Raw genomic sequence first — 18,977 nt, forward strand, 5'->3', positions numbered from 1 at the left:
GATTCCCTAAAAGTTAATTTGCAGGTTGAGTCAGTGGTGAGGAAGGTAAATGCAATATTAGCATTTATTTCAAGAGTACCAGAATATAAAAGCAAGGATGTGGTGCTGAGGCTTTATAAGACACTGGTGAGGCCTCTCTTGGGGTATTGGGCAATTTTTGGTCCATTATTTAAGAAAGGACGTGCTGACATTAGAAAGGGTTCAGAGGAGGATCAGGAGAATGATTCCAGAAAGCAAAAGGCTAATCGTATGAGGAGTGATTGATGGCTTTGGGTCTTTACTCTCTGGAATTTAGAAGAATGGAGAGAGGTGATCTCATTGAAACCTATTGAATGTTGAACGGTCCAGATAGAGTAGATGTGGAGAGGATGTTTCCTATGGTGGGGGAGTCTATGACCAAAGGGCATTGCCTCTGAATAGAGGGATGTTGCTTTAGAATGGGAATGTGGAGGAATTTCGTTAGCCAGTGGGTGGTGAATCTGTGGAGTTCATTGCCACAGGTGGATGTGGAGGCCAGGTCATTGGATGTATTTAAGCAGGAGATTGACAGGTTCTTGATTAGTCGGGGCATAAAAGGTTATGGGGAGAAGGCAGGAGAATGGGGTTGAGAGGGAAATGGATCAGCAATGATGAAATAGCAGAGCAGACTCGATGGGCTGAATAGCTTAAACCAGCCCGTATGTCTTATGGTCTTAAAACAGAGTTACTGCTTCAGGTTGAGAAACTTTCATCTGAATTAAAAGGCCTGAAGTTGCATTCATGTTTAATCCAGGGTCACTGACCTGAAACATTAACTCCAGCTTGTGCCTGCAGACACTGCCTGACCTACTAAATATCTCCAGCACTTTAGTGCAGATTTCTAAATCTTCCTTTGCTTCGTTTTTTGATGTCCTCCAGATCATTGGTTCAGGCTGCTTCTCCAGTAATAAACCTGCTATACTGCCATGCTCTTAATATTACAGCCAGTTAGTCCCAGGGCTGTGACTGCTGGACATCTTAGATGGTGTAAATTGCTTTGTATCATAGTTAATTCTCAGGCAGGTGACCTGCATGGTCATCTTCCCTCCAGGTAAAATCAACAGCATCTGGAATTCCCAATGGATTTACCACTGGCATACGTAAATATGCTACGGTAGCTTAAGAAATTGAAGACAGAAATGAATAGAGATGTCCTGAATACAGACACAGAGGTCTAATAAGAAGCTTTAATGATGAATCCATTTTTAATGCCCAACCAAATGATGAATGAAGAGATGCTGTTGAACACCTCCTTGAAACTTGATCTTGCAATTGAACTTGAAGGGATGTATCTTTTCATTGACTATTCCAAAGAGAAAATTTATCCTTTCAAGGAAGCTGCAAATAAGAGAAGCAGAAGTTGGAGATAAGTCTAAGTGGTAAGTGGAGTTTTTTTTTCTTTTTAAATGGAGCTCCTAATTAAAAATATCTAATTAGCAAGGACTGTCAGTCAGAAGCAAAGGTTAAATATATTGGTTGACCAATATTATTAGTGAAATAACTATACTAAAACTGCAACATTTCTATGCTTCATCAGAATGTCCTTTTTAAAAGTCTTATGGGGAAAAATAGAGTGAGCTAAAACTTTTCTCTTTGGAGTGAAGGAGGATGAGAGGTGACGTAATAAAGGTGTATAAAATGAGAAGAAGCATAGATAGAGCGGACAATCAATATCTTTATCCCAGAACAGAAATATCCAATACAAGAGAACATAATTTTAAAGTGCTTGGAGGAAAGTATAGGGGATGTCATAGTCATAGTCATAGACATAGTCATAGTCATAGTCATAGTCATAGTCATACTTTATTGATCCCGAGGGAAACTGGTTTTCATTACAGTTGCACCATAAATAATTAAGTAGTACTAAAACCATAAATAATTAAATAGTAATATGTAAATTATGCCAGGAAATAAGTCCAGGACTAGCCTATTGGCTCAGTGTGTCTGACCCTCCAAGGGAGGAGTTGTAAAGTTTGATGGCCACAGACAGGAATGACTTCCTATGACGCTCTGTGTTGCATCTCGGTGGAATGAGTGGCTGACTGAATGTACTCCTGTGCCCACCCAGTACATTATGTAGTGGATGGGAGACATTGTCCAAGATGGCATGCAACTTGGACAGCATCCTCTTTTCAGACACCACCATCAAAGAGTCCAGTTCCATCTCCACAACATCACTGGCATTACGAATGAGTTTGTTGATTCTGTTGGTGTCTGCTACCCTCAGCCTGCTGCCCCAGCACACAACAGCAAACATGATAGCATTGGCCACCACAGACTCGTAGAACATCCTCAGCATCATCTGACAGATGTTAAAAGACCTCAGTCTCCTCAGGAAATAGAGACGGCTCTGACCCTTCTTGTAGACAGCCTCAGTGTTCTTTGACCAGTCCAGTTTATTGTCAATTCGTATCCCCAGGTATTTGTAATCCTCCACCATGTCCACACTGACTCCCTGGATGGAAACAGGGGTCATCAGTGTCTTAGCCCTCCTCAGGTCTACCACCAGCTCCTTAGTCTTTTTCACGTTAAGCTGCAGATAATTCTGCTCACACCATGTGACAAAGTTTCCTACCGTAGCCCTGTACTCAGCCTCATCTCCCTTGCTGATGCATCCAACTATGGCAGAGTCATCAGAAAACTTCTGAAGATGGCAAGACTCTGTGCAGTAGTTGAAGGTAGGTTTGTTGCACAGAGAGTGGTGGGTTTATGGAAAGTGCTGCCAAAGGTGGTGGTAGAGGGAGATACATTAGGGACATCTAAGTGACTCTTAGATAAGCATGTGGATGAAAGAAAAATGGAGGGCTCTTTGGGAAGGAAAGGTTAGATTGCTCTTGAAGGAGGTTAAATGGTCAGCACAGCATCGTGAGCTGAAGAACCTGTACTGTGCTGTACTGTTCTATGTTCAATGTAAGTATTCCTTGTGGAAACTTAACTGTAGCGGACAATGATCGGCTGAAGATGTGCTTTCAGAACATTGTTGAGCAATATAGCAGTTCATCCTTAATAAAATAAACATTTATATCACCATGATACAACTGCCTAGTATTCAATTTTCTGAATGTTGCTGGCTTTAGTTTCGAGTACAGGAAGCTTTTTTGAAAAACAAATTAAAATTTTAACAAGTATGGCAAAAGCGGCATCCTCCATTGTGCATAAGTTTTATGTTAAAATCGAGTCAAAATGCTAATTCAAATAAAAGACAGGATTCTAAACAATGTAGTTGTCCTTGATACCAAATATAAGTCCAATCGAATATTTGTTACAGCTGTTAGAAACTAAGTTGAAATCAAGCAACACACATCAAAGTTGCTGGTGAACGCAGCAGGCCAGGCAGCATCTCTAGGAAGAGGTACAGTCGACGTTTCAGGCTGAGACCCTTCGTCAGGACTAACTGAAGGAAGAGCTAGTGATGAAGGGTCTCGGCCTGAAACGTCGACTGTACCTCTTCCTAGAGATGCTGCCTGACCTGCTGCGTTCACCAGCAACTTTGATGTGTGTTGCTTGAATTTCCAGCGTCTGCAGAATTCCTGTTGTTTAAGTTGAAATCAAATCTGTTTAACTTTTTCTCTTCTGTTAGGAATTTGAAATGTCAAGATTACCCTACATGTTTTATCTTGAAATACTTTGAAAATTGGAAATTTCTTATCAAGTCATCCACTTAGAATAACCAACTTGGAAGGTTACATTACAGTTAAATTGCTTCGGGTGGCAATTCACATATTCACGCTTTATCCAGTCAGAAATGCTCCCACTTCAGCAACAAACTGTCTTGAAATGATTTCAGGCTTTTCACCTCTACCACTCTATCTAGAGGTTGATCTAATGTTCCTCCTCAGCCAATCAAAAACCTGGAACATCCTCGTGTGAATTGTGATCTGTCTTACCATAATGGAGCTCATTCACCAGTTAACCAGAACCTCGTGAGAGAATCTCACTGTTCTTTGAACATATACATTTATTCTTTTCTTCGAGATAGATGGCCATAATGAGAAACAACTCATAATCTGCTGATTTAGGAACTGGAATAGGCAATAAAAGTGTTCTGATATATTAGAAAATAGCCGATCTATATTCATTATGTTCTTTTAGGGCCACTTAGGATGTGAATCAACATCCTTCAGGCAAATGCAGTGAATTATACATCTACTGGGTAAAAGAAACAGATAACAGCATCACATCAGGAAGGGCTTCACACTTCCTTTTTTGCTCCTGAATGTCAAAATTAATTACACTGAAGCCACCTCTGCATAGTATACATCCAAACAAGATTTTCTAACACACGCAAGGTTGGATTTATTTAGACCATTCTTTATGCAGAAGCCTGCTGTGTTTTCTGATTGAGTCAGAATGTGACTGTGTAAAGCTCAAAAGAACGCCTTAATTGTAACAATATGCAGTGTAGTAACTGTCCTGTTAAATTAACTGTAGGTAATATGAAGCTGATTTTCAATGATAGGGAGGCAGTGCTATCTGCAGTAATTTTTAATACTCATTGCAAAATAATTTATTTCAATAGCTGCAAATTGAACACCATCTCTTCACAGGCACGTGTTAGTGATGTTCAACTGACAATATCTGTGGTGTATGTAGAACCTTGTCACGGCTTCATTGTCAGCCTCCATGGATTCTACTGCATTTAAAAGTGTAATAAGAGTTTAATGAAATCTGTTTTATTGACAGAATACTGAGGGGCATGTCTGCTGGTTGTGTATAATTTACAATGTTCAACTTTAGAAGTTCATAGATCTTCTGCCTGTGATATGTGTATTTTCCACACATTTGACAGCATAATTCTGCTGGTCCATTTTCAACAGTATTGAATGTGCATGATTAAAGCCAGGTACAGTTCTTTGAAAGGAGAGAGATAGTAATTGATTAAGGTGCGCAGACATAATTCATTTCCTGATTTTAAAGTTCAACTTTCTGTATTTATTTTGATGTAATCCTTTGACAGAATTTATAGTGGTTTAGGAAGTAGTGATGAAGGATTGAATCCGTCATGGCAGGCAAGCAATGGAGAGAAAAAGTGAAATGCCATTTTACCACACCTGTAGCATGGTAGGTCTGCCTTGCCTGTTTACATCCTAAATATATACAAATCAATTTGGATTGGGTGATGTTTATATAAGAATTGTATACGGGTGTGAGGTTTCATTTTTTAAATATCTTGAGTGCAGGAGGGGGCTGGTCATTGCAAAAGGGCCACACAGTAACACAGTAGATTGTCCAGCTGACTTGCAGCTCTAAGAATGTCTGTGTGATGTTCACATGAACTCCCTGTGACCACATGAGCTTCCTCCACGTGCGTTGGTTTCCTCTCTCATCCCAAGTAATCTGATTGTGTTCAGCAAGACCAGCATTTATTGCCCATCCCTAAACCAAGGGTTTAATTTGCTACTATAAATTACCCTGAAGATCCTGTATAATTTTGGTTTACTTTTGTAAAATATGTGATACAGCCGTTGTAGATGGAATGGAACAAACGTCACTAGTCTTGTCACAGGGGTGGTAGTTTTGCTGTATGAGGAAAGAATGATCATATCAGGGTCGTGTTTTTTTAGAGTTTAGAAGGATGTAAGAGATTTCATCAAAATTTACCGAATTTGGCAGGATAGATGCAGAGAGAGTGTTTCCCTGATTGAGGTTTCTAGGACAGACAGCACAAATTCGGATTAAGGAATAGGCAGGTTAGGACTGAGATGAGAAATTTCTTCAGTCCAAAATTAGTAAACCATTGGAATTCTCTAACCCAGGCAACTGAGGAAGCTCAGTTGGAGAGTGATACATTTTTTCGCCATTAAAGGAATCAAGCTATATGAGGATTGACCAGCAAAATTGCACTGAGATGGAAGATCAGCTGTGATCTTGGTGACTGGCAAAGAGGGCTCACAAGACCACATGGCCTAATCGTAAAATCTTTTCTGTCCTGATGTAGATGTGTATTCGAGGAATTCAGATCGAAATTATGATGAAGTGACTGAGAGGTTATAAGGAATAAAAGTGGGGGATTAAAATTGCTCAGACTTGATGGTCTGAATAACTTCCTATATTACCTGTTGAGTTAAGTATTTAATATTTCAGTAATATATCGAGTAACATTGTAAATATATTGTTTGAATAAGTATTCTTTGCTTGTTTAAATAAATCATTATGTTTAGATGTACAAAGTATGTGAATAGCATATGTCATCATGCCAGCATATCCTTCGTGTGCACTGTGCATAAATTAACAATTAAACTAAGGCTCATTCTCCTGGGCTCCCATATTGTTCTTTCAATTAATTTTATATTTTGGAGTTAGAAAACATAACAGTGGCAACAAGGAACTTATAAATGAACCCGAGATAACTGCCTACCCGTTGAAGCACGGTGAGATGTTTGAGATGTTGCTGTTGGAAAAGATTCTTAGAGATAGAATCTATGGGCATTTAGAGAATTATGGTCTGATCAGGGACAGTCAGCATGTCTTTGTGAAGGGCAGATCGTGTCTAACAAGCTTGATAGAGTTCTTTGAGGAGGTGACCAGGCATATAGATAAAGGTAATGTAGTGGATGTGATCTACCTGGATTTTAGTAAGGCATTTGACAAGGTTCCACATGGTAGGCATATTCAGAAAGTCAGAAGGCATGTGATCCAGGGAAGTTTGGCCCGATGGATTCAGAATTAGACTCCCTGCAGAAAGTAGAGGGTCGTGGTGGAGGGAGTACATTCAGATTGGAGGGCTGTGACTAGTGGTGTCCCACAAGGATCGAATCTGGGACTTCTACTTCTCATGATTTTTATTAACGACCTGGATGTGGGGGTAGAAAGGTGGGTTGGCAAATTTGCAGATGACACAAAGGTTGGTGGTGTTGTGGATAGTGTAGAGGATTGTCAAAGATTGCAGAGAGACATTGATAGGATGCAGAAGTGGGCTGAGATGTGGCAGATGGAGTTCAACCTGGAGAAGTGTGAGGTGGTACACTTTGGAAGGACAAACTCCAAGGCAGAGTACAAAGTAAATGGCAGGATACTTTGTAGTGTGGAGGAGCAGAGGGATCTTGGGGTACATGTCCACAGATCCCTGAAAGTTGCCTCACCCGTAGATAGGGTAGTTAAGAAAGCTTATGGGGTGTTAGCTTTCATAAGTCGAGGATTAGAGTTTAAGAGTTGCAAGGTAATGATACAGCTCTATAAAACTCTGGTTAGGCCACATTTGGAGTACTGTGTCCAGTTCTGGCCGCCTCACTATAGGAAAGATGTGGAAGCATTGGAAAGGGTACAGAGGAGACTTACAGGGATGTTTCCTGGTTTAGAAAGTATGCATTAAGATCAGAGATTAAGGGAGCTAGGGCTTTATTCTTTGAAGAGAAGGAGGATGAGGGGAGACATGATAGATGTTTACAAGATATTAAGAGGAATAGATAGAGTGGACAGCCAGCACCTCTTCCCCAGGGCACCACTGCTCAGTACAAGAGGACATGGTTTTAAGGCAAGAGGTGGGAAGTTCAATGGGGATATTAGAGGAAGGTTTTTTACTCAGAGTGGTTGGTGCTTGGAATGCACTGCCTGAGTCAATGGTGGAGGCAGATACGCTAGTGAAATTTAAGAGACTACTAGACAAGTATATGGAGGAATTTAAGGTGGGGGTGTTATATGGGAGGCAGGGTTTAAGGGTCAGCACAACATTGTGGGCCAAAGGACCTGTACTGTGCTGCACTGTTCTATGTTCTATGTTCAATGTCCTATTTAAAAATTGCAGCAAGACAGATGAGCTAAAATAGCACATCATGCTTTCTTCATAAGAGGAGGAGATGTTTGAGTTTAAAAAAAGGCAGAAAATGGGCAAAATCCACAAGTTCATAAATAGTGATGATAATAATAATAAATAGAAAAAAAAACTGAAATGCTGGCTACAACAGAAGTATAGATGAATTTGATTGCACAAGAGATAACTGGATATTGTATATGGAGCAAATTGAGCCATATTTTAAAGCAAAAGGAATAGTCAATGAGAAACAAATACGAGTTTTGCTCAGTAAAATGGTTGGAAAAGCATACAGTTTGCTGGAAAGTTTGATTGCTCCAACTAAACCAGCCGAAATGATATTGTGATTTGGTGATATTATGAAAGTAATACAGAAACATTTGGAACCCAAACAATTGTTGATTGCCAAATGCTTCAGGATTAACAAGTGGAATCACAAGGAAGGGGAACCCATTTCAGCATACATGCCTGAATTTAAGAGATTGCCTGAGCATTGGTAATTCAGTAATGAGATTAACGATGCACTGAGAGATTGTTTTGTTTGTGGAGTCCTACAAGAAGGCGTTCAAAAACAGCTCCTAACTGAAGCACACCTCACGTTTAAAAGAGCAGTTGAAATAGCTGTATCAATGGAAACCACAGACAGAGACTTAATTGAGTTGCAGTCAGGAAGGAAAGTGAGAGTGAATAAAATTGCAGTGTCTAAACAGAAATTAACCTGAATGAACAAATTGTGTTACTGTAATGGCAGGTGCACACATACAACAGACCAATGCAGTTTCAAAGGTGAAGCCTGCAGAACATACAACATAGTAGGGCATATACAAAGAACATGTCAGGTAGACAAAATTAAATAGGCTGCACAGGGAAGAAAAAAAGATAGAAAGTCAAGTTGCAGTTTCAAAATCAGCACTAACCTGCATGCTTTTGATGAAAAATCTGAAAATGATGGCAACGATACAGGACTGAGTAGGCTTGAGATTTACAATGTGAAAACTAGCAGGAGGCAAGCAATATGGCTTATACAAGAAATAAACTGCAAGTTCATTGTAACTGAGGACTGGGAGAAATTCAGAGTCCAGCAGAGGAGGACAAAGGGCTTAAATAGCAAAGTGGAAAAAAGATTATGAGAGAAAGCTGGCAGGGAACATAAAAACTGACTGTAAGAGCTTTTATAGATATGTGAAAAAGAAAAGATTGGTTAAGACAAATGTAGGTCCCTTACAGTCAGAAACAGGTGAATTGATCATGAGGAACAAGGACACAGCAGACCAATTGAATAACTACTTTGGTTCTGTCTTCACTAAGGAGTACATAAATAATCTTCCGGAAATAGTAGGGGACCAAGGATCTAGTGAGATGGAGGAACTGAGGGAAGTACATTTTAGTAGGGAAGTGGTGTTAGGTAAGTTGAATGGATTAAAGACAGATAAATCCCCAGGGCCAGATGGTCTGCATCCCAGAGTGTTTAAGGAAGTAGCCCAAGAAATAGTGGATGCATTAGTGATAATTTTTCAGAACTGTTTAGATTCTGGTTTAGTTCCTAAGGATTGGAGGGTGGCTAATATAACCCTGATTTTTAAAAAAGGAGGGAGAGAGAAACCAGGGAATTATAGACCGGTAAGCTTGACGTCGATGGTGGGGAAAATGCTAGAGTCAATTATCAAAGATGTGATAACTGCACATTTGGAAAGCAGTGAAATCATTGGACAAAGTCAGCATGGATTTGTGAAAGGAAAATCATGTCTGACGAATCTCATAGAATTTTTTGAGGATGTAACTAGTTGAGTGGATAGGGGAGAACTAGTGGATGTGGTATATTTGGATTATCAAAAGGCTTTTGACAAGGTCCCACACAGGAGATTAGCGTGCAAACTTAAAGCACACGGTATTGGGGGTATGGTATTGATGTGGATAGAGAATTGGTTGGCAGACAGGAAGCAAAGAGTGGGAATAAACAAGACCTTTTCAGAATGGCAGGCAGTGACTAGTGGGGTACCACAAGGCTCAGTGCTGGGACCCCAGTTGTTTACAATATATATTAATGACTTAGATGAGGGAATTAAATGTAGCATCTCCAAGTTTGCAGATGACACGAAGCTGGGCGGCAGTGTTAGCTGTGAGGAGGATGCTAAGAGGTTGCAGGGTGACTTGGATAGGTTAGGTGAGTGGCAAATTCATGGCAGATACAATTTAATGTGGATAAATGTGAAGTTATCCACTCTGGTGGCAAGAACAGGAAAATAGATTATTATCTGAATGGTGGCCGATTAGGAAAAGGGGAGGTGCAGCGAGACCTGGGTGTCATTGTACACCAGTCATTGCAAGTGGGCATGCAGGTACAGCAGGCGGTGAAAATGGCAAATGGTATGCTGGCGTTCCTAGCAAGAGGATTCGAGTACAGGAGCAGGGAGGTACTACTGCAGTTGTACAAGGCCTTGGTGAGACCACACTGGAGTATTGTGTGCAGTTCTGGTCCCCTAATCTGAGGAAAGACTTTCTTGCCATAGAGGGAGTACAAAGAAGGTTCACCAGATTGATTCCTGAGATGGCAGGACTTTCATATGATGAAAGACTGGATCGACTAGGCTTATACTCTCCGAAATTTAGAAGATTGAGGGGGGATCTTATTGAAGTGTATAGAACTCTAAAGGGATTGGACAGGGTAGATGTAGCAAGATTGTTCCCGATGTTGGGGAAGTCCAGAATGAGGGGTCACAGTTTGAGGATATAGGGGAAACCTTTTAAGATCCAGGTGAGGAAAAATTTCTTCACACAGAGAGTGGTGAATCTGTGGAATTCTCTGCCACAGGAAACAGTTGAGGCCAGTTCATTGGCTATATTTAAGAGGGAGTTAGATATGGCCCTTGTGGCTACGGGGATCAGGGTGTATGGAGGGAAGGCTGGTGCAGGATTCAGAGTTGGATGATGAGCCATGATCATACTGAATGGCGGTGCAGACTCGAAGGGCCGAATGGCCTTCTCCTGCACCTATTTTCTATGTTTCTATGTTTCTATGTTAATTGAAATAGAATTGAACACTGGCTCAGCCGTTACAGTCATTCCACAAAATTAGTTAGAATGTAATTTCAAAGATACTGAACTGAAGCCTGCAGATATCCAACTAAGAACTTGTACTGGAGAAAAGATAACTCCTGTAGGAATGACATTTGTCACAGAGAAACACAACAACCAACAATCCACATTTGGCTTGTATGTGGTAAAAACTAAAGGGCCAGCATTGTGGGGTCATGATTAGCTGAAACAACTACAACTCAATTGGAGACCCATCCACTATTTGCATGTCATATCCCCTGTAATAGAGTCAACTGAAAGCAAATTAAGAAAGGTACTGATTGATACCACAGCAGTGTTCAAGAATAGAATTGGAAAATTCCAACAGATCAAGGGTAAATTAGTGTTAAATGAAAATTCCACACCCAAGTTTCACTAAGCCCATCTGGTTTCTTATACCATCCATGATAAATCAGCCAGTGAGCTGGATGGCATGGAGGCTGAAGGAGTTCTTCCAAAGGATGAGTGGAGCTCTTGGGCAAAGCCAGTGGTCACAGGAGCTGAGATGGATAGGTCTGTCAGGGTTTATAGTGATTTTGCAATCATCATTAATCCAGTACTGAGAGTAGATCAATACACTCTGCCCAAGATAAAAATATCCTTGCAAAACTTTCTGAGGAAAACAAAGTGGACTCTACAGATGGAACTGGAAGAAGAGTCCAAAGTGTTTCTCAACATACATTTTTAAAAAGGGTGTTATTTCTATAATAGACTTGTGTTTGGAATAGCCTCTGCACCTGCACTCTGGCTGAAAGCTATGGACCAAATGTTACAAGGATGCCCAGACACACAGTGTTACCCGGATGACATCATTGTTACCAGTGAGGATGACCGGGAACATGTCCAAAAATCCAAAGACTTTGGGGAAATGATAAGAAGATTATGGGCTCAAAGCATGACACAATTAATGTGAATTCATTAAGCCAAGCTGCACTTACTGTGGTCATGCCTTTGACACTCAATCATTGCAAAAATTCAAGAAGTGGTGAAAGCCCCAAAGCCAAAGGATGTGTCACAGTTGTGATCCATTTTAGGATTTGCCAGTTACTATAACAGGATTCAGCCAAACCTGGCTACTGTGCTCCAAACCATGAGCTCATTACTTCAGATCAGGAATAGACAAAGCAGTGTGAGGTGGCTTTTCAAAAGGTAAAGGAAATGGTGGGATCAAACACTGTGGTCACACATTGTAATCCACATTGCCCAGTGAAGTCTGCCATGCACTGTTTGGGATGCAAACAACTTCAGAGGAAAGGTGTCCAGAGCTATCAAAACCACATCCTGCAGTCCCAGAGTCAACTCCAACAAGCACCACGGAAGAGGCCCCAGAACCTGAGACTTTTTGTAGCCACAAGTCTCACCTGCCAAGCAGAGTGATTCAGCTTGTCAGGAAAGACGTTATCTCACAAGAGTAAGAAGGCCTTCACAGCGATTAAATGTTTAGGCCTGAATAGGACAACTTAAAATTTACTATGCTGTGTATGTCTATATATATATATATATATATATATGTTGAGATGCATTCCATATTGAGTTGGAATTTATAGCTAAGCAGGGAGGAATGTTATGTGTTTAATATTTCAGTAATATTTGAGTAATATTGTAAGTATATTGTTCAATTAAGCATGCTTTGTTTGTTTAAGTAATTCATTATAAGACCATAAGACCAAAAAACATAGGAGCAGATTTAGACCTTTTGGCCCATCAAGTCTGCTCCGCCATTCAATCATAGTTGATCCTTTTCTCCTCTTCTCAGCCCCACTCACTGGCCTTCTCCCTGTAACCTTTGATGCCATATCCAATCATGAACCTATCAAGCTCTGCCTTAAATATACCCAAACACCTGGTCTCCACAGTTGCCTGTGGTAACAAATTCCACAAATTCACCACCTTCTGGCTAAAGAAATGTCTCTGCATCTCCGTTTTAAATGAATGCCCCTCTATCCTGAGGCAGTGCCCACTTGTCCTAGACTCCCCCACCAGGGGAAACATTCTTCCACATCTACTCTGCCTAGCCCTTCCAACATTTCAAAGGTTTCAATAAGACCCCCTCATCCTTCAAATTCCAACGAGTACAGACCAGAACTATCAAATGTTCCTTGTGCAATAATCATTTCATTCCTCTAAACCTTTTCCAATGTCAGCATACCTTTTCTTAGATGAGGAGCTCCAAACTGTTCATAATACTCAAGGGGAGTCCTCACTAGTGCCTTATAAAGCCTCAGCATCACATCCCTGCTCTTGTATTCTAGACTTCCTAAAACGAATGCTAACATTGCAATTGCCTTGCTCACCACAGACTCTACCTGCAAGTCAACCTTTAAGGCGTTCTGCTCAAGGACTCGCATGTCACTTTCTATGTCAGTTTTTGGATTTTCTCCCCATTTAGAAAATAGTCTACACATTTGTTTCTTCTTCCAATGTGCACAACGATGCATTTTCAACATTGTATTTCATTTGGCTCTTTCTTGTCCATTCTCCTAATCTGCCTAAGTCCTTCTGCAGCCTTCTTGTTTCCTCAACACTAAATGCCCCTCCAGCAATCTTCCTATCATCTGCAAACTTGGCAACAAAGTCATCTATTCCATCATCTAAATCATTAATATACAGCATAAAAAGAAGCAGTCCTAGCACTGACCCCTGAGGAAAACCACTAGTCACTTGGCAGCCAATCAGTCAAGGATCCTTCTATTCCCACTCACTGCCTCCTACCGATCAGCCAATGTCCTAACCATGCCAGTAACTTTCCTGTAATACCATGGGCTCTTAACTTGGTAAGAAGCATCATGTGTGGTACCTTGTAAAAGGCCTTCAGAAAGTCTAAATATACAACATCCACTGCATCCCCTTCATCTATCCTACTTGTAATCTCCTCAAAGAATTCCAACAGGTTTGTCACGCAAGATTCTTCCTTAAGGCAACCATACTGACTTTGTCCTGACTTGACCTGTGTCACTAAATACTCCATACTCTCATCCTTAACAATTGGTTCCAACATTTTCCCAACCACTGAGGTCAGGCTAACTGTTCTATACTTTCCTTTCTGCTGCCTTCCTCCATTCTTAAAAAGTGAAGTGACATCTGCAATTTTCCAGTCCTCTGGCACCATGCCAGAGTTTTATGATTTTTGAAAGATCTTTACTAATGCTTCCACAATCTCTATTGCTATCTTTTTCAGAACCCTTGGGTGCAGTTCATCTGGTTCAGGTGCTTTGTGTACCCTTAAGTCTTTCAGCTTTTTGAACAACTCCTCCCTTTTAATAGTAACTGAACTCACTTTTCTTCCCTCACACCCTTCAAATTCTGGCACACTGCTAGTATCTCCTACAGTGAACTCAGATCCAAAATACTCATTTAGTTCATCTGCCATCTCCTTGTCTCTGGCCTCATTTTCTAGCAGTCCTCTATCCACTCTCATCTCTCTTTTATTTTTTACATACTTGAAAAAGCTTTTACTATCCACTTTGATATTGTTTGCGAGTTTGTTTTCATATTTCATCTTTTTCCTCCTAATGATTCTTTTGGTTGCTCTCTGTAGGTTTTTAAAAGCTTCACAATCCTTTGTCTTCCTACTAATTTTTGCTTTGCTGTATGCTTTCTCTTTTGCTTTTACATTAGCTTTGACTTCCCTTGTTAGACATGGTTGTACTATTTTGCCATTTGAGTATTTCTTCATTTTTGGAATATATCTATCCTGCACCTTCCTCATTTTCCCAAGAAACTCTTGCCATTACTGCTCTGCTGTCAGCCCTGCTAGCATCTCCTTCTAATTTACTTTGGCCAACTCCAGTCTCTTACCACTGTAATTTCCTTTACTCGGTTGAAATACTGCTATGTCAGACTTCACTTTCTCCCTATGAAATTTCACTTTGAACTGAATCATATTCTGATTACTGTCTCCAAAGGGTTCCTTTACCTTAAGCTCCCCAATCACCTCCGGTTCATTACATAACATCCAATCCAGTGTAGCTGATCCTCTAGTAGGCTCAATGACAAACTGCTCTCAAAAGCCAGTAGGCATTAAGTAAACTCACTCTCTTGAGATCCATTACCAACCTGATTCTCCCAATCGACTTGCATGACTATCATAAAATTGCCCTTTAAACACACCCTTTCTATTTCCTATTATAATCTATGGTCCATCTCCCAACCACTGTTGGGAGGTCTGTATATAACTGCCATCAGAAACCCTTGCAGTTTCTTAACTCAACCCACATGAATCCAACATCTTCCAATCCTATGTCACATCTTTCTACTGATTTGATGCCATTTTTTGTCAGCAGAGCCACGTCACCCCCCTCTGGCTACCTTCCTAACCCACCGATACAGCGTGCAACTTTGGACATTCAGCTTCCAACTACAACCATCCTTCAGCCACGGTTCAGTGATAGTCACATATCATACCTGACAATCTTTAATGGTGCAACAAGATCATTCACCTTCTTTCTTATACTCTATGCATTGAGATATCACACTTTAAGTACTGTATTTGCTACTCTTTTTGATTCTGCCTTCCTAACGCACAGATCCTCACCCTGTTGGCTGCAATTTTGCCCTATCATCTGCCTGCCCTTCCTGACAGTCCGACTGCATGCTATCTTAGCTTTTTTTTAACCATCTGTCCTATCCTGAGCCCCTTCACTCTGGTTCCCTCTCTCTGCCAAATTAGTTTAAGCTCTCCCCAACAGCTCAAACAAACCTGCCTGGGAGAATATTGGTTGTAACTGCAAAATATGTGAATAGAATATGCCATTACACCAGCACATCATACATGCGTGCCTCGCTTAAAGTAAAAATGAAACTAAGATCTGTTCTTCTGGGCTCCCATTTTTTTTGCTATTAGTTTTATGTTTTGAAGCTTAAACATGTCTAAATACACAACATATGATGATGATCATCAGATGCCATGCCCAGTCTGAGCTTTGACTGCCATGTCCCACACACTCTTGTTTTGGGTCAAGTGGATCAATTCATTGGTATTCATTTCCAATTCTCTGTCTGCTGTCTCCATCATCATTTGTCTTTGTCTTCCTCTTGCTTTCTTCCCTTCAATCTTTCCCATAATTTCCGTGCATTCTAACTCCTCTTTCCTAACCACATGTCCAATGAAGTCACGTTGCCTTTTCACGATCTCATGCATTATTTCTCTTTTTGTGTTTGTTCTGTTCATGACTTCCTCGTTAGATATTCATTTCGTCCATGATATTCTTTGCATCCTCCTCAAAAACCACATCTCTGCTGCTTCAATTCGTTTCCTCATGTTACTAGATATTGTCCAACATTCTGAGCCATATAACATAACTGGATAAACGTAACATTTCAGTACTATGAGGCGGGTTGTCATGCCTAGTTTAGTGTTAGTCAGTATACTCTTCATTCTCGACACAACATAACATTAACAAAAAAGAAATGGTGAGAAAAGTTAATTTTTGTTACTTTATTCATATTGGAATGTTTAATCTTAGAATTTGTACAGTAACAATGAGGTAATAATCTATTTGGAATAATGAATCTATCTTTTTTAGAATGAGCACTCAGTTAAATATGTTATTTCTCTACTGAATGCAAATTTATTAGTTGCCATTCCATACAATTTGTCTAGTAAAACACATATATTTTTAAATTTGACAGAAGCAGTTCAGTGGCAGCAATTGTAGGGCAATAAACTATGTTAATTAATTGAGATGAAGCTGGGTTAGGAGTGACTTCATTCTAGACTTGTTTCAAACCTACTATCAAGACTGACAGAATTAGTCATAACGAAAGGGACCTGATGAATCAAATACACAGGAGATTCTTTAGATGCTGGAAATTCTGCACACCTCACACAAAATGTTGGAGGAATGCTCTTTTCTTTCATCATTCCAATCTGGGTGTCATCACCAATATTTATTGCCCGTCTCTAATTGCCTTTGAGATGGTGGTGACTAGCCTCCTTCTTGATCTGTTGCAACTTTCTACAGAAGATGTTCCCGTGCCACTGTTGAGCAGGGAATTGCAGGAGTTAAACCCGGGGAAGACACAGAAGTGCCAGTATGCTTCCCAGTCAGGATGCTGCTTGGCTGCAGAGGTAGCTGGAAGCATTCCCGTGCACCTGAGGCCCTTGTCCTTCTTTCTGGTGAAGATCATAGGTTGGGAGAGCTTGTTTTAGTTTAACTGCTTTGTGTTGTGTGGATGGCACAAACTGTGGCCACTCAATATCAGTAACAAATGGAATAAATGTTTAGCATGGTGAACGGGATATCAATCATTTTGACTACATGGTTGTGGATGGTGTCAATCTTCTTGAGAGTTGATGGCACTGCACTGAATTGGGCAAGTTGAGAGTATACCATCACATTCCTGATTGCACCGTACAGAAGGGGGAAGAGCAAAGGCTGCTTTTCACTCATTGCAAGATTCCCTGTCTTTGTCCTGGTCCTGTTGCCACATGTGGTTGCTCCAGATGTGTTTCTGGTCCATGATGAATCCAGGATATAGATAGATATGCTTACACAGGCCTCTAACTACTCTTGATCATGGACATTTAAAAATAATTGATAGCTATCTGAAGAATCTAAACAAGTAAATATATTTCAATACTTTATATTAAAAATGCTTTTCTTACCAATTCATTAAAAGATTCATATGAATTCCCATATAAAAAAATGTACTTAGCTTTTAACGAAGTTCTGCAGTCCCACCAGGTGGATGGGGCTATCTGCTATGGCTAACATGAAGTTGGGGGCCAAATGCAAAGTGTGTCCAGTTTGCAGTTTGGGATGATCCAGAGCTATCCCTGGACTTGGCAGTAAATCCACCAGCAGAACACATGGTCTGAAATGGCGTAACTGACCTCCAGCAGACTTCATCCACTAAGTGCAGTAGTGCACAGGCACAGAAGTAACAAGCGCACAGACCAAATCAGAATATTTTGCCAGCAGTTGTTTTCTGTACCACAAAAAGCATAGGTGTCTCTAGCTTCTGACTTCAGATTCTATTGACTCCTCTGTTTTTTCTTGACCAAGCCATGACTCTCTTAATTATGACATATGAATAAAACCAAACATTCCTCTAGTCTTCGTTCACGGGCATTTTTGCAACCACTCTTAAACAAACGCCACTTCTTCTATTCTTTTGTTTCTGTCTTTTGTCCTCCTGTACTCAGGTTGCCACCTATGATGTCTCCCTCACAAATACATTATCCCAACTAATCTCTGCTGCAATCCATCACTGCTTCTCTGTCTTCCTGCTGTTGTTCACATTCTGACCTGATAAATCCACAGATTCTTCCAGTATTCTCTGAAGTCTCAGTCAAAGTACCCCGATGAGAAACAAATCCCACAGGCTCTTCCTTTGCTCTTCCATTTAGGATGCCCATTGAAGCAAATTTTACTAGTCACTTCAATGGCCATCTTGCCTGTATACTACTGTTCCAATAACGTCAAAGCGACCAATTCCCTTCCGATCAGTCTAATTTTTATCAGGCAATACCAATATCTTCCAATCCTAACTTCTGTTTCCTGTGTTCTATCTCATACTGAATCCAACTCCATCCGTACTTGAGCCCTTGCTGTATTTTGTTGCCTTCCTTTTTCCCAGGGCATCTAATTTAAAATTGTCATTTTCATGCTTAATTCCCTTCATAGACCTGATCTTCCTTTACTTGCTTACTCCTGTCCAGCCAATGAGGGCCACATCCAAAAGTTTCATTTTCTTTCCCTTTGTGAAATTCTTCTGTTCAGATCAGCTCTGGCAGGCAGCACCTTCAGCTGCCTGAAATACCCTTGCTGAATGCCTGCACCTTTTCACCTTCTATAAAACTGTCCTTCAGCTTTAGCCAGGCGTTGATGAACCTGTGGAATTCACTGCCAGAGACGGCTGTGGAGGCCAAGTCATTGGGTATATTTAAAGCAGAGGTTGATAGTTTCCTGATTGGTAAGGGTATCAAAGGTTTTGGGGAGAAGGGAGGAGGATGTGGTTGAGAGAGATAACAAATCAGCAATGAAGGAACAGAGGACCAGGCTCTGGGCAGAATGGCCTACTTCTCTCTTTTTTTCATCATTATTTATTTATTGTGATACAACGCAGAATAGGTCTGTTTGGCCCTTCATGCTGCCCCATCCAGCAATCCCCCAATTTAACCCCAGCCTAA

The sequence above is a fragment of the Mobula hypostoma genome, chromosome 14 (assembly GCF_963921235.1).
Source record: "Mobula hypostoma chromosome 14, sMobHyp1.1, whole genome shotgun sequence".
Lineage (NCBI taxonomy): Eukaryota > Metazoa > Chordata > Chondrichthyes > Myliobatiformes > Myliobatidae > Mobula > Mobula hypostoma.